General features: G+C 36.7%; 1 pseudogene; it reads left to right on the plus strand.

The window, feature by feature from the left end:
* The window catches only part of LOC114028553, a 30,103-nt pseudogene extending 21,538 nt beyond the window's left edge, over nucleotides 1-8,565 (plus strand).
* Nucleotides 8,566-16,964: the final 8,399 nt, after the last annotated feature.

The following is a 16,964-nucleotide window of genomic DNA, read 5'->3' on the forward strand; positions in this document are numbered from 1 at the left end:
TTTACCTTCCAGGAGAACTGTCTAGATCCCTGCTCCCAGAGCCACTTGGAGAAAAACAGACTGCAACCCAATATGGGGAGTCTGATGGACAAGGAGCAGGGATTTTGGGGATAAGAATCACTCACCCTTCAAGGCTGGGACTTAAGGAGAAAAGTCCTATGGGCACCCAGACCCAGTACCATCAGGGTGAAAAGAGTGTCCCCCAAAAATCCCAGTCCAAATCTGAGTCATGGCACCATTAAATGTCAAACCCCAATAAATTACAGAGTCTGTTCTAAGAACAAAACCAGGCTCCCCTAAAGAGGCTAATTCAGAACTGGCTCGATTTGGGATTTGGGGGTATAGGGTTATATGTCCTTCAAAGAGTAGGTGTTCCCAAGGGATGCCACTTAGAACAAGGATTATCCGAGTTGTGTGGAATTTCCTTTTTTTTGGGGGGGGTAGGCAATGGGGTTAAGTGTCTTGCCCAGGGTCACACAGCTAGTAAGTGTTAAGTGTCTGAGGCTGTATTTGAACTCAGGTCCTCCTGACTCCAAGGCCAGAGCTCTATTCACTGTGCCACCTAGCTGCCCCATGGAATTTCCAAATCAAGATGGGACACTAGAATCTGTGCTAACAGTTTTGGGAGGGACCTTAGAACACAGAAAATGAGAGATGTACAGAGCCTGAGGAAAGAAATTTCCAGAGTCAGTGGCAGCCTGGGACAAAGAAGGTCAAGAGTAGTAGGATACATAGAGCAGAGATTGGCAGAAGTAGGAGAATACTTAGAACAAGGGACATTAAGAACTACCCTAACCTTTAGAAGACAGAATGTCAAAAGTCAGAGGAGCCTTGAAGGCAGAGAATGTCAGAGCTGGGAGTGTCAGGAGATGGTAAATCATCAGCTCTGGAACAGAAAATATTATTGTTGGGAAGGAGGTTGCTTGGTTATGTGCTCAGTGGGCCAAAGTATGGGGAAGGACTAGATAATTTAAAAAACAAGGAGTCATTATATTTTTGGGAAGAGTTCAATTATTCATATAGATCTGTTTTATATCAGGCATAGATAGCCCTGTTCTTTGAATGAAAACCCAGGTCTTCAAACACCCACACAATCTTGCAAGGTGAAAGGATAGTCCCTCATGTACATGAAAACAATAAGGACAAAAAGCAAGAAAAGAAAAACTTGTTATACCCTGTAGTCCCTATTGATAGTGCTCTTAATGATAATGGTTGTGGAGTATGGGAGCTGGAGGGAGAAGCTGGGGATGTAGCTGTTAAATCCTTGGAATTAAAAAGAATAGGATGTGTGTTTTGAAGTCATTGTAATGATAAGGTAGAAGGGAAGTTTACTGAAATCAACAGAATTGAAAAGGTTAAAGGAATAAAAGAATCTTTTGTAGGTCCTAGGAAGTTGTGGCCTGAGCAACTAGAATTCCAGGTTTGGAAGTATCCTTACAACCCTTAGGTCTAGGCTTCAAGATGATTTGGGGGGAAGAATGTTAGTGGTCACAAGGATCATCAAATACAGACTTTCCTAATTAGGATAGAATTCACAGTTCAGAATGTCAGAACTTGAATTGGTTGGAGGAGCCAGAATGCCATATCTGTGGAGACACTTAGAACTGAGTATGTCTGAGCTTGAAGGAACTATCAAATCCTGAATCTTGAGCTGGAGGAGGCCTTAGAACCTGCAACATCAGTGTTAGAATAAATAAAATAGGAGAAATTCAGAGACTGAGAATGGAAATTGCTAGAAACACTGGGATTTTAGCACACAAAATTTCAGGCCTGGGAGTGGCCATGTAGAAGAGAATGAAAGGGAGTGGAGCCAAAATGGCAGAAAACAGGCAGGGATTCACCTGAACTCTCCCCAAAACTTCTCCAAACAACTTTAAATAATACCTTAAAACAAATTCTGGAGTGGCAGAACTCACAAAAAGACAGGGTAAAACAATTTTCCAGCCCAAGATAACTTAAAAGCTTGGCTGGAAAGGTCTGTTGCACTGGAGTGAAAGTGAAACTCAGTCTAAAATAATCAAAGTTATCTATTGTTAAATGAAAAAAATGTTCTAAATCACTATTGATTAGAGAAATGAAAATTTAAACAATTCTGAGCTACCACTCCACACCTATAAGATTGATTAATATGACAGAAAAGGAAAATCACAAATGTTAGAGGGGATATGGGAAAATTGAGACACTAATGCACTGTTGGTGAAGTTGTATACTGATTCAACCATTCTGTAGAGTAATTTGGAACTATGCCCAAAGGACTATAAAACCATATATACCCTTTAACCAAGCAATACCACCTTGGTCTGTATCCCAAAGAGATAAAAAATGAAAAGGAAAAGGACCTATATACAAAAATATTTATAGAAGCTCTTTTTGTGGTGGCAAGGAATTGGAAATTGAGGGGATATCTAGTAATTGGAGAATGGCTAAACAAGTTGTTGTCTATGAATGTAATGGAATACTATTGTGCTATAAGAAATGATAAGCAGGATGTTCTCAGAAAAACCTGAAAAAACTTACATGAACTGATGCAAAGTGAAAAGAACAGAACCAGGAGAACATTGTATATGGTAACAGCAATGCTGTATGATGGTCAATTGTAAATGACTTAGCTATTCAGCAATACAATAACCCAAGACAGTTCCTAAGGACTTCTAATGAAAAATGAATGCAGATCAAAGCATACTTTTTTATTTTTCTTGGGGACATTTTGTCTGTTTTTTTTTTTTCCACAACATGATTAACATGGAAATATATTTTTCAGGACTTTACATATATTGCCTATATCAAATTGCTTGCCTTCTCAATGGTGGTGGGATGGGGAGAGAGGGAGAGAATTTAAACTCAAAAATTTTAAAAGAATGTTAATTGTTTTATATGTAATTGGGAGAAAATAAAATATTAATTTTTTTTTAAAAGAAGAAAATGAAAGAAGTAGGAGAGCCCTTAGAAAAAGGGATATTAGATGGAGGAGAGACATTAGAGATGAATACAAAATGTCACAACCTAGATTATCCTTAAAAACCACTATATGTGATAGCTGGTGTGAGGGTAGAGGTGTTGAGGTCTAGAGGTTTAGGGGTGCTGAGACCCCAAAATCATGACATGTGAGTCCTGCCTGAAAGAATTCAGCCCAAGCCTTCTATTAGCCAAAGACAAGGTTTATTAAAGATGAATCATATAGGCCAGATTCTTAAGGGATCTGACCATTTGTGATACCTGTAAAGATGGGCCCCTAAATGGTAGACAGGATGGATCTTATATACAAGAAGACTATAAGAGGGATCTAGGAATGACCAAGTAGTTGGGAGTGACTGGAGGAGAGACTGGGAGGAGGATTTTGAAGCTAGGGTGACTGGGAGTAGGGTCCTGGGAGAATCCAGATGGGAGTGTCTAGGAGGTTGAATGGAGTCTGGATAAGATCAAGGATGAGAAGTATAACCTAGGGCTATTAAGCCAGTAATAGACAATGGAAGGCTAGGCTTAATTAGGGTAATAAAGAATTGGGAGATAAAGCCTAGGTGATAAAGAAGAGTCAGTTGATAGGAATAAGAATAAGAATAACTTCAGAGGACTGCTAGACTTCCTTGACCAGGTAAAAGTTCAAACAGGGTTCAAGGAAGGGTTTTGTTTTTTTTTTTTGGAGGGTCCTGTCTTGGGCCCATACTCCATCAGAGAGGGAGAGGAGAGCAGCCTAAGAACACAAATCCTTAGCTCTAGAAGAGACTTTATAATGGAAAATATCATAAATAACAAAAATATATTTTAAAATATACTTTTAGTAGCCAAAAATATTGGCTAGTTCTAGTTAATTTTTAAAAATAAGAAAGTAGACTTTTCTTTGGAGATTAATAATTTATTACAATTTATTATAGATTAGCCCAGTGGTGATGCTTTCAAAAAAGAAATATCACATCCTCAACCACACAACCAAAAGGGTAGAGTGAAAATATTGTTTCTTTGCAACACTACCAAAATAATCCCACCCCCCCCACAATAGAAAAGGACCACTTTGTACAGAAAATATTTATAGCAGCTCTTTTTGTGGTGGCAAAGAATTGGAAACTCAAGGGATGCCCATCACTTGGGGAATGGCTGAACAAGAAATCACAAGCAGGATGGTTTCAGAAAAACCTGGGAAGTCTTATATGAACTGATGCAAAGTGAAATAAGCAGAACCAGGAGAACCTTATCAACAGCAACAGCAACATTGTAACAATGATCAACTGTGAAATAATTACCTACTCTGATAAAGACAATTATTTAAGACAATTCCAAAGGACCCATGATGAAAAATGTTATCCGCCTCTAAAGAGAAAACTAATGAACTCTGAGAGCATATTGAAACATTCTTTTTAAAATTTCTCTTTTTTCTTGTTTTGTATATGTGTGTATATTTTCTTTTGCAACATAGCTATTATGGAAATATGTTTTGTATGACTTCACATGTGTAATTGACATCCTATTATTTGCCTTCTCAAGGGGTAGGGAAGGGGAAGGAGGGAGAGAATTTGGAATTCAAAATTAGAAAAAGAAAGAATGTTAAAAAAATTTTTAACCAATTAGGAAATATTAACAAAAAAATTAATATATATTTAAAATAAAATAATCTCCCCCAATAACTAAAACCTTTCCCACAGAATCAAATGCAATTCCATGCATTTCCTTCTATGTAAAAGTTTGCTGTAGTTATTTCTATGAATGATAATACAGTGACTTTTGGGTCAAAAAAAAAGCAGTTCTGTATTAAAGACTTAAAATGGACACCACAGGTAGGAGAGCTCTTAGAAGACAAAAGGTCAGAATGTGGAGGGGCCTCCAAATTATCCTAAGTGAGAACTGAAAGGGTTCTGAGAATATAAATCATCAGCTCTGGAAGGGGCTGTAGAATAGGAAATTTCATAAATGGCAAGTATCAGTTTTCATGTAAATCTTTTTAATGGACAAAAATATTGGCCAGTTCCAGTTAATTTTACGAACAAAAAAAAAGCAGATCTTTTTAATAAGATCAATCATTTATTTTGGCTTAATTTATATTACCCATTGGTAATAATTTTTTTTTTAAATCTCATATTCTCAATCACACAGTCAAATAGGTACAGTGAAAGTACTGCCTATTTTTTGGCCAATCAAGACAATACCCCTATAAAGTAAAACTTTCCAATGAAATCAAACATAACTTGATACAGTTCCTTCTATGGGAAAGATTGCTATTTTTATGAATATTAATGATAATATAAAGTCTTTTACCAAAATTAAGTTGTTCCATATAGAGTATTTAAATGGAATAATACTTATACTTCAGAAACATCATATTGTCAAGGCACAAGTCCATTGTAGTGATATCCAATAAATTAAAAAAAATTTAAAGAAATCTTTCAAGATCATAGCAAGGTACAGCCTAGCTCAGTGTTTGGAAGGCTCTGAAGAAGCATGGGAGAGAAGAGTAATATTAGACTGCCTACCAAACTGAGGGTCTGCAGAGCTGCTATGCTGACCTCATTGTTGTATGCCTATGAAACCTGGTCTATATACCAGCGCCATGCCAGGAAGCTGAATCGCTTCCATTTGAATTGTCTTAAAAAGGGTCTGAAGATCACCTAGCAAGATAAGGTGTATTGAGATTTTTTCTTGAACTGAACTGCCAAGTATTCAAACTCTACTGCAGAAAGTACAACTCCAATGAGCTGGCCACGTTGTTCCAATGTCAAATGTACATTTGCTTAAAAAACTATTTTACAGAGAACTCACACAAGGCAACAGCTCACACACAGGTCAGAAGAAGCAATGCAAGGACACTCTCAAGGTCTCTCGGAAGAACTTTGGAATCAATTGTTAGACATAGGAGACAGAGGCATGGTGTGCCCATGGCAACAAAGGTGCTGTGCTTTATGAGCAAAGAAGAATTGAAATAACTCAAAATAAATGTGAGATGCTTAAATTGAGAGGCATCTCCACTCCAAATGTTCATATGGACTATTTGTTCCTGACCTGTGGTAGAGCCTCCTGAGCTCATATTGATCTGATCAGCCATAGTCAGATACATTGTATCTTGACCCCAACATAGTGAAGTCATTTTGGTCATCATTGAGCACAAAGGACAAAAACCAATCAACCAGCAGGGTGCAGCCTTAAAACAAAATCTATCAGGGCTGGGAAGGTCCTTAGAACACTAAATAATATGTAATCCTTCTAGGTACCTTATGAGGCAGAATGTTGGAAGTTGCTGAGAATTTAGAATTCAGAATTTCCTAGCTTGGGGTAATTCCTGCCTGTGAATGTCCTATTTAAAATGGGAAGTGAAGCCAGAATTTTAGACCAAGGAGGGTATTTAAAATGTAGAATTTTTGAGCTGGAAGGAAATTTTGATTCCAGAATCCTAAGCTGGATGAGGCAGCATAAGGTAGAATGTCAGTGTTGTGAAGGACTAGCACAGAGAGAGTGGGAGATGTTCAGAAGTGGAAAATGGAAATAGTCAGAAGCAGTGGGACTTCACCACATGGAATGTCAGGACTTGGAGTAGCCATGGGAAAGGAAATGAGAGAGTAACTAAAGCATTTCCAAGTAAGGACATTAGTGCAAGGAGATCTCTTAGAATACAAAATGTCAGACGATGGAATATCCTAAAAACAATCGTGGGGATAGTTGGAAATTCTCTTGACAACATAAATTCTCAGCTTTGGCAGGGTCCTTAGAATGGAAAATATCATAAATGGATAGGATTTATTTTAATACATATTCTTAGAGTACCAAAATATTGACCAGTTCTAGGTAATTTTTTAAAAAGAATACAGATTTTTCATGAGATTAATAATTTATTCCAATTTAATATAGCTTAACCAACTATTGATGCTTTAAAAAAATCTCACATCTGTAACCACAGAGCCAAAAGGGTATGATGAAAGTTCTGTTTATTTTTTTCTGTACCAACAAACCCCCAAAGGCACACCAAAACAATGCAATCTATAAAAGAAATGAAAAAGTTGTAACAGCCTGCAGTCCCTTCATCAAGTAAGACAGGTGTTAATATCCCTCTTAATGATAATGATAGTGGAGTATTTTGTGAAGTTGGGCAGGAAGTGGTGGGGGGAGTAGGTGTTAGGTCCTTGGAATTAAAAGGAAGAGGATGTGTGCTTTGAAGTCATTTTAATAAGGCAGAAGCCAAGTGTGCTGAAATCAATAAAATTCAAAAAGTTAAATGTATAAATGAACCTTTGCATATCTGAGGATGTTTTGGTTTTAAAAACTAGAACTACAGTTTTAGAAGTGCCCTTAGAACACAACATGTCTGGCCTTCAAGATGATTTTCAGGGAAGAATATTGGAAGGCACAGAGAACACAGAATATAGAACTTTACAAGGTAGGATGGAGGTTGCAGCTCTGAATGTCAAAACTTGAAATTGGACAGAGAAGGCAGGTAAGATCTGGAAGAACATTTAGAACAGAGAATGTTTAAGTTTAGTGGAAATATTAAATCCAGAATCCTGAAATGGAGGAGGCCTTAGAACCTCAATATCAGATTGAGGAGGGTCTTTAGAACTGAGAAGTTCTTGGTGTGATTCCGTCCTGAGCAGAGCCCCTCAGGAGCCAGAGCCATTCTTTTCTTCTGCCTCACTACTCTCCTCTCCCCACTGCTCTGCTCACCTCAGTATTGCTGCTGAAGTGGAGGACTCAATGGAAATGGATATGAGCACCTTCTGGCCCCAGAATTTTCTCTTTGGTTGTGAACTAAAGGCTGACAAAGAGTATCATTTTAAGGTAGACAATGATGAAAATTAGCACCAGTTGTCATTGAGGACTGTGAGTTTAGGAGCTGGTGCAAATGATGAATTGCATATTGTTGAAGCAGAGGCACTGAACTATGAAGGCAATCCGATTAAAGTAACACTGGCATCTTTGAAAATGTCCGTGCACCTACGATTTCTCTAGATGGCTTTGAAATTACACCACCAGTGGTTTTGTGGTTGAAATGTGGTTCAGGACCTGTACATGTGAGGGACCAGCACCTGGTAGCGCTGGAGGAAGATGCAGAATCAGATGACGAAGAGGATGATATGAAACTCTTAAATATGTCTGGCAAATGATCTGCTCCTGGAGTTGGTAGCAAGGTTCCATAGAGAAAGGTAAAACTATCTGAAGAAGATGAAGATGATGATGAAGATGTTGATGATGATGACTTTGAAGATGAGGAAAGTGAAGAAAAGATTCCTCCACTGAAGAAATCTGTTTGTGATACTGCAGCAAAAAATGCACAAAAATCAAACCAGAATGGAAAAAATTTAAAACCGTCCACACCAAAATCAAAAGGTCAAAAATCCTTCAAAAAGCAGGACAAGACTCCCGAGACTCCGAAAGGACCCACTTCTCTAGAGGATATTAAAACAAAAATGCAGGCAAGCGTTGAAAAGAGTGGTTCCCTCCCAAAAGTGGAAGGCAAATTCATCAACTTTGTAAAGAATTGTTTCCGGACATCTGATCAGGAGGCTATTCAAGATCTCTGGCCATGGAGGAAATCTCTTTAAGAAAATAAGTTTGAACAGTTTGTTAAAAATTTTCTGTCTTATTTCTGTAACAGTTGAAACTTTCTGTCTTATTTCTGTAATAGTTGATATCTGGCTTTCCTTTTTATAATGCAGAGTGAGAACTTTCCCTACTGTGTTGGATAAATGTCCTTCAGATTACTTTGCAAGAATGTGTTGTCCAAAATGCCCATTTAATTTTCATAGATGGAACCTCCACCCTTTGCTTCATTTAAGTATGTATGGAATATTATGATAGGGCATAGCAGTAGTGGTGGTCAGACAAATGGAAATGGTGTGGAGACAAAGTATACATGTGAAATAAATTCAGTATTTTAATAAAGTAAAAAAAAATTGAGAAAAAGAAGAAATCAGAAGCTGAGAATGGAAATGATCAGAAGAAGTGGAATTTTAGCACTCAATATCAGGCCAGGAAGTAGTCATGGAGAAGAGAATGAAAGAGCTATGACAGCATTTTAGAAGTAGGGCTATCAGAGCAGAGAGAGACCTTAGAACACAAAGGGTTGGAACTTGAAGTGGCCTAAAAAGAGCTCTGAGAACATAGATCATCAACCTTGGAAGGAGCTCATAATAGAAAATACCAGAAATGGCAATGATTTATTTAAATCTACATCTTAGTGGCCAAAATATTGGCCAGTTCTAATTAATTTTTAAAAATTAAGAAGAAAGTAGACTTTTCCTATGAGGTTAATAATTTATTACAATTAGTTATAGATTAGACTGGGGGTGGTGCTTTTTTAAAAAAAAATCACATCTTCAACCACATAGCCAAAAAGGTATGGTGGAAGTACTATTTTTGACTTGCTACATAAAAATCCCCCAAACCTAAAATACTGGCACTCAGAAAGAAATGCAATTCCACGTATTTCCTTCTTTGGAACAGACTGCTATTAATATTGCAATTAATAATAAAGAATATAGAGTCTTTTGGGCCACTAAATAAGGTATTACATAAAGAAGAATTAAAAGGGACACAGCATATGTTTCAAAAATTAGTATATCTAAAAAAAAATTAAAAAATCAGTATATCTGTAATACCCATGTACATTATAATAACAATAACATAATCAATAAAAAGTAAAAAAAATATAAAATTAAAAATTATAGGAGGATGTGGTCTTAGAACCAAAGGTGTCACAGATGAGAAGTTCGTAATAGTCCAATGCTAAAAAGCAAAAAAAAAACTTGAAGAAAAAAATTACAAATCACAGTAGAGTTTCTTTAGATCCATATTGGGGGAAGGGGTAGGGTGGTGGTTTGAGAACATAAATCATGTGCTGCTCTGAAAGAGGCCTTAGAATCAAAAAGATCACAAATATAATAAGGGGGAATCATGGATGTGGCCAAGAGCTTACAACACAGAATTTCTTAACTCTGAGGTTAAGTCCCACATCTGAAAGTTCCATTTTGGAATGGGAAGCAAAGTCAGACTATCAGATGAGGGAAGATACTTAGAAAATAAAATGTATGAATTTATGGTTTTGTTTTTTTTTTTGTTTTTTTGCTTTTTGGTGAGGCGATCAGGATTAAGTGACTTGCCCAGGATCACACAGCTAGTAAGTATTAAGTGTCTGAGGCTGGATTTGAACTCCGGTCCTCCTGATTCCAAGGCCAGAGCTCTATTCACTACACCACCTAGCTGTCCCTATGTATGAGTTTAAAGGAAATTTCAAATCTAGAATACTGAGCTGTAAGACACAGTAGAAACTATAAAGTCAAAACTGTGAGGGACTAAATAAGAGAGAGGTAAAGTTCAGAGGCTGGGAATGGACGTTTTCAGAAAGTGGAATTTTAGCACACAGAATATCAGAGTTTGGAGTAGCTATGCAGAAGAGAGTTTGAAAGGTAGGAAAATACTTAGAAGAGGCATCAGAGGGAGAGACCCCTTAGAACACAGAAGGTCTGATCTTGTTGGGGTGTTCTAAAAACTTTCGTGCATCATAGCTGGGAGGGCTCTGAGAACACAAATCATCCACTCTGGATGGGCCTTAGAATGCAAAATATAAGTGGCAAGGGTGAAATAAACACATATGTTATTAGTGCGCTAAAATATTGACTGGTTCTGGGTAAATGAAAAAAGAAGAAAATCAATTTGTATGTGACTTTGATAATTTGAGGCCTTAACAAAAAATAAAAATCTCGCATCTTCAACCACAGAGCCAAAACATATGGTGAAAGTAATGTCAATCTTTTGGCCAGTCAAAAAAAACAGAAAAATTTTTAAAAAAACTTCACACAGGAATAATGCAATCCCATGCAGTTCCTTCCTTGCTAAAGAGTTCTGTTAATATTACTGTTATTGATAAGTAATATAGAGTATTTTTAGCCACAAAAACAAGTTGTTATATAAAGAGGACTTGAGAAGATTTATGTTTCAAAATTGACCTATCAGAAAGAAATATGTGCATTGTAATGATAATCTGATCATCCAAAAAACCCCCAAAAAACAAAAACCAGAAACCTTATAGCTTGCACAAAGGTATTTCTTTAGATATAAAAATGACATGTCTTGGATTGTCCTTAGAATATTGAATGTCTGGGTTTTCAGGTACCATTCAAGGGAGAAAGTTGGAGGCGACTAAGGGTTTAGAATACAGAATTTCCTAGCTAGGATTTAAGTCCTACCTCTGAATATCTCAAATGTGAGTGGAAAGTGAAGCCAGAATATCAGATGGGGAGAAGGCACTTAGAACCTAGAATGTCTGAGCTTGAAGGAAATTTCTAATCTAGAATCCTGAGATGGATGAGAGTCTAGAAGCTACAAAGCCACAATTGTGAGTGACTAGAACAGAGAGTTGGAGATGTTCTGAGGCAGCGGGATTTTAGCACACAAAATGTCAGGCCTGAGAATAGCCATGAAGAAGATGATGAGAGGGTTAGGAGAGCACTTGGAAGAAGAGATGTCAGAGTGAGGATTTCCCTTAGAACACAAAAAGTCAGATCTTGAAGTGCTCTGAAATCTACCAGATTTGATACCTGGGAGGGCTGTTGAGAGCATCATCAGCACTGGAAGGGGCCTTAGAATGGAAAATCTCATAAATGGCAATTTATTCTTAGTAGGCTAAAATATTAATAAGTGCTAGTTAATATTTAAAAAAACAAGAATAAAGTAGCTCTTTTGTATGAGATTTAATAATTTGTTCCCAGTAGTGATGGTTTAAAAAAAATCTCACATCCTCAACCACAGAGCCAAAAGGATATGGTGAAAGTACTGTCTATATTTTTGCTAGCTTGAAAAAAATCCCACAAATCCAAAAACCTACACACCAAAACAAATGCAATTCCATGAAGTTCCTTCTTTGGTAAAGACTGCTATTATTATTGCTATTAATAATTATCAATGTAGAGTATTTTTGGTCACAAAAGCAAGGTGTTACTTAGAGATGACTTATAAGGGAGAAGACATGTTTTGGAATCATTTTATCAATAATACATACATGTGCATTGTAACAATAATCCAAAAGCTGAAAGAAAAAACCAGTTTATGATATCACAGGACAGTATGGTCTTAGAACCAAAAATCTAATATCTTGGAAGGTCCTTGGAACACTGAATGTCTAACATTCTAGTTATCATTCAAAGGGGGGAAATTGGAGGTGGCTGAGATTTTTGAATACAGAATGTCCTAGCTAAGGGGCAAGTCACCCCTGTAAATGTTCCAATTTGGAGTGGAAAATGAAGCAAGAATATTAAAACAGGGAGGCCACTGGACTGTCTAAGCTTGAAGGAAATTTCAAATCCAGAATCCAGTGAGATGAAGTTATAAAAGCAGGAATGTCAGTGTTGAGAGGGATTAGAACAGAAAGAGTAGGAGATGTTCAGGGACTGAATATGGAAATTATGAGAAGCAGTGGGATTTTCTCCCGTAAAATGTCAGGCTTGGGAATAGCCATGGAGAAGAGAACGAGAAAAGAAGGAGAGCTTTAGAATGAGGGATGTCAGAACAAAGAGATCCCTTAAAATACAAAAAGTCAGAATGTGTAATGTCCTCAAAACTACCCTATGTGATAGCTAAGAGGGCTCTGAGAACATAAATTATCTGCTCTGGAAGGGACCTTAGAATGGAAGATCTCATAAATGGCAAGGACTTATTACATTCATATATATTTAGTTGCCCAAAGTATTGGCTAGTTCTAGTAAATTAATAAAACAAGAAAAAAGTAGATTTGTTTTGGTGTGACATTAATGTTTTATTCCAATTTAATGTATATTAGTGCAGTGGTGATAACTTTTTAAAAATTCTCACATTCTCAACCCCAAAACCTCAAGGGTATATCTGTTTTTTTTGGTTAGCCAAAACAAACAAACTGGGGAAAAAGCCCTCCAATATCAGAATAGGAAAGATTTTAGAACAGAGAAAGTAGGAGAAATTCAGAGGCAGAGAATAAAAATTGCCAGAAACAGTAGAATTTTAGCACACAGGATGTCAGGCCTGGGAGTAGGCATGAAAAAGAGAATGAGAGAGACAGAGATGAGTTCTCAGAAGAAGGAACAAGGCCAGAATACAAAAGGTCAGAACATGCATTGTCCTCAAAGTCACCCTATGTGATAGTGGGGGGTTTCTGAGAACATAAATTATGAGCTTTGATAGGAGCCTTTAATGGAAAATAGCATAAATGGCAAGAATTTATTTAAATACATACTCTTAGTGGTCAAAAATATTGGGCAGTTCTAGTTAATTAAAAAAAGAAGAAAGTAGACTTTTCCTCTGAGATTAATAATTTATTGCAATTTATTATAGATTAGCCTAGTGGTAATATGTTCAAAAAAAGCTCACATCCTCACCCACACAGCCAAAAGGGTATGGTGAAAGTAATTTTTTTTTTTGGCTACCAAAATAATCACCCCATAGCTAAAAACCTTCCCTTGATTAAAATGCAAATCCATTCAGTTTCTTCTGTAGGAAAGATTGCTATTATTTTTGCTTTTAAGTATAATCAATATAAAGGCTTTTTAGCAAGTAAAACAGTTGTTCTGTACAGAGGATTTAAAATGGACAACGTTTACAGGAGAAGCCATAGAAGACAAAAGGTCAGAATGGGGAGTGTTCTCAAAACCACCATATGTGTTAGCTGAGAGGGCTCTGATAGTATAAATCATCAGCTTAGGAAAGAGCCTTAGATTGAAAAATTTCATAAATGGCAAGGATTTATTTTCATGCATATCTTCTTAGTGGGCAAAAATATTGGCCAGTTCTAGTTGATTTTAAAAATGAAAGGAAAGGGGGCAGCTTAGTGGCGCAATAGATAGAGCACCTACTCTGAAGTCAGGAGGACCTGAGTTCAAATGCGGCCTCAGACCAAACATTTGACACTTACTAGCTGTGTGACCCTGGGCAAGTCACTTAACCCCAATTGCCTAAAAAAATGAAAGGAAAGTATATTTTTCATACAAAATTAATCATTTATTCCAAATGATGATATATTAGCCCAGTGGTGATGTTAAACAACAACAAATCCTCCATTATAGCTGAAAAAGTTTAGTGACTACATTGTCTATGTTTTGACTATCTAAAAAAAAAAATAAAAATGGCTATATACCAATGCAAATGCAATTCCATGTAATTCTGCCTTTGGTTAAGCCTGCTATTGATATTACTATTAATGATAATGAATATAAAGTATTTCGACCCCCCAAAACCTAGTTGTTACTTACCAAAGAGTTATAATGGATATAATTTTTTTCCCTAAATCATTATACCTGTAAGACCTATATACATTGTAATAATCAATCAATAAAAAAGTGAAGAACAAATCCTTATAAATCTTAAGAGGATGTGGACTCAGAACCAAAATTGTCAGAGCTGGGAAGGTCTTTAGAAGATTGAATATTAGGGAGTAATTCCAACTACCTTCCAAGGCAGAAAGTTGGAGGTGGCCAAGAGCATAGAATACAGAAAGGTCTAGTTAGGAGGTGAGTCCCAACTCTAAATGTCCTGATTTGGAATGGAAAATGAAGCCAGAATATTAGATCAGGGAAGGCACTTAGTACCTAGAATAGCTGAGCTTGAAGGAAATTTCCAATCCAGAATCCAAGCTGGATGAGGCTGTAGAAGCTAGAATGTCAGTGTTGGGAGGGACTAGAAGAGAGAAAATAGGAGATGTTGATGGGCTGAGAATGGAACTTGTCGGGCCAACTAGGTGGCACAGTGGATAGAGCACTGGCCCTGAAGTCAGGAGGACCTGAGTTCAAATCCGGCCTCAGACCAAACACTTAACACTTACTAGCTGTGTGACCCTGGGTAAGTCACTTAACCCCAATTGCCTAAAAAAAAGAATGGAAATTGTCAGGAGCAGTGGGAATTTAGCACACTGAATGTGAGCTTTTGGAGTGGCCATAGAGAATAGAATGAGAGCAATAGGAGAGCCCTTAGAAGAATGGATATCAGAGTGAGAAGAGACCCCTATAACACAAAAGGCCAGATCTTAGAGTGTCCTAAAAACCACCATACATGTTAACTGTTAAGAGTTGTGAGAACATAAATCTTTTGCTCTAGGAGGAGCCTTAGAATGGAAAATGTCATAAATGACAAAGATTTACATTAATATATATTCTTGGGCCAAAGATTGTCCAATTCTAGCTAATGGTAAAAAACAAGATTGTAGGTTTTTCCTATGACATTAATAATTTATTTTAATTTAATATATATTAGGAGAGCTAGGTGGTGCTGCAGTAGATAGAGTGCCCAACCTGGAGTCAGGGAAAACCATCTCCCTGAGTACAAATGTGACCTCAGACACTTACTAGCTGTGTGACTCTGGGCAAGTCAGTTAACTCTATTTGTCTTAGTTTCTTCATCTGTAAAATGAGCTGGAGAAGGAAATGGCAAACTGCTTCAGTATCTTTACCAAGAAAACCCCAAATGGGGTCACGAAGAGTCAGACACAACTGAAAATGACTCAACAACGATAAAAATATGTATTAGCCCAGTGGTGATGCTTTAAAAAGAAAAAAAGCTGACCTTGAATCACATAGCCAAAAGGGTATAGTGAACATACTGTCCATTTTTTTTTCCTAGTCAAAAAAAACTGAAAACACCTACATGTAAAAAAAAAAAAATTCCATGCAGTTCTTTTGGAGGTAAAGATCGCTATTGTTATTACTGTTATTGATAATCAAATTAGAAAATAAGCAAGGTATGTTGTACAGAGGATTTCAAAGGGATATAACTTAGATTTAAAATCATTATATAGGCAAGACACACGTGCAGTATAAAATTCAAATAAATAAAAAATAAAAACTTCTAGGCCATAGCAAAATAAATATGTCAGAACTGGGAAAATTCTTAGAATCTTGAATGTTATGGAGTACTTCCCAGTATCTTTCAAGGTGGAATACTGAAGGTGGTTGAGAGGTTAGAATACAGAATGTCCTAGCTAGGATATAAGTCCCTCCTCTGAATGTCCTGAATTGAAATGGAAAGTGAAGCCAGAATTTCAAATCAAGGTTGGCACTTAGAACCTTGTATATCTGAGCTTGAAGGGAATTTCAAATCTAGAATTCTGAGTTGAATGAGGCAGTAGAATCTGAAATATCAGAGTCTAGGAACTAGAAAGGAAAGAGTGGGAGATCTTTAGAGGCTGAGAATGGAAATGGTCAGAATCAATAGAATTTCAGCCCACAGAATGTCAGGCTTGGGAGTAGCCATGGAGAAGAGAATGAGAGAGGTAGGGGAGCCCTTAGAATAAGGGATATCAAAGCAAGAAAAACCCTTACGACAGGGTTGGGGAACCTGCGGCCTCGAGGCCACATGTAGCGCTCAAGGTCCTCAAGTGTGGCCCTTTGACTGTCAAAGGCTGCAGGTTCCCCAACCCTGCCTTAGAACAAAAGATATTAGATATAGGAGTGTCCTCAGTACCATGGTATGTGATTGCTGGGAGGTCTCTTAGAAGATAAATGAACAGATCTGGAGGGTCCTCAGAATAGAAAATATCATAAGTTTGAAGTTTTCATTTTATTATATATTCTTAGTAAGCCAAAATATTGGCCAGTTTGAATGAAATTTTAAAAAAAGAAATACATTTTTCATGGGAGATTAACAATTTTTTAAATTTTAATTTGTTAGCCCAGTGGTAATACTTAAAAAAAAAAACCTCACATTCTCAACCACACTGCCAAAATAGTATACTGAAAGTATAATCTATTTAATAATGAGCCAAAAAAACCCAAAAGCCAAAAACTTGTACACTAAAACAAATGCAATACCATGCAGTTCCTTTTTTGGTTTAAAAAAAAAAACTATTGTTATTACTATTAATGATAATCAATATAGAGTCTTTTTGGCAAATAAACAAGTTGTTCTTTATAGAAGATTTCAAAGGGATATGACTTATACATCTAAAACATTATATAAGGAAGATACATGTGCAGTATAATAATATGCAAATAAACAAAACACTTGAAATGAAAAAAAAAAAAAGAAAAAAA

This window comes from Vombatus ursinus, unplaced genomic scaffold (genome assembly GCF_900497805.2).
Source record: "Vombatus ursinus unplaced genomic scaffold, bare-nosed wombat genome assembly UNPS02014886.1, whole genome shotgun sequence".
Classification (NCBI taxonomy): domain Eukaryota; kingdom Metazoa; phylum Chordata; class Mammalia; order Diprotodontia; family Vombatidae; genus Vombatus; species Vombatus ursinus.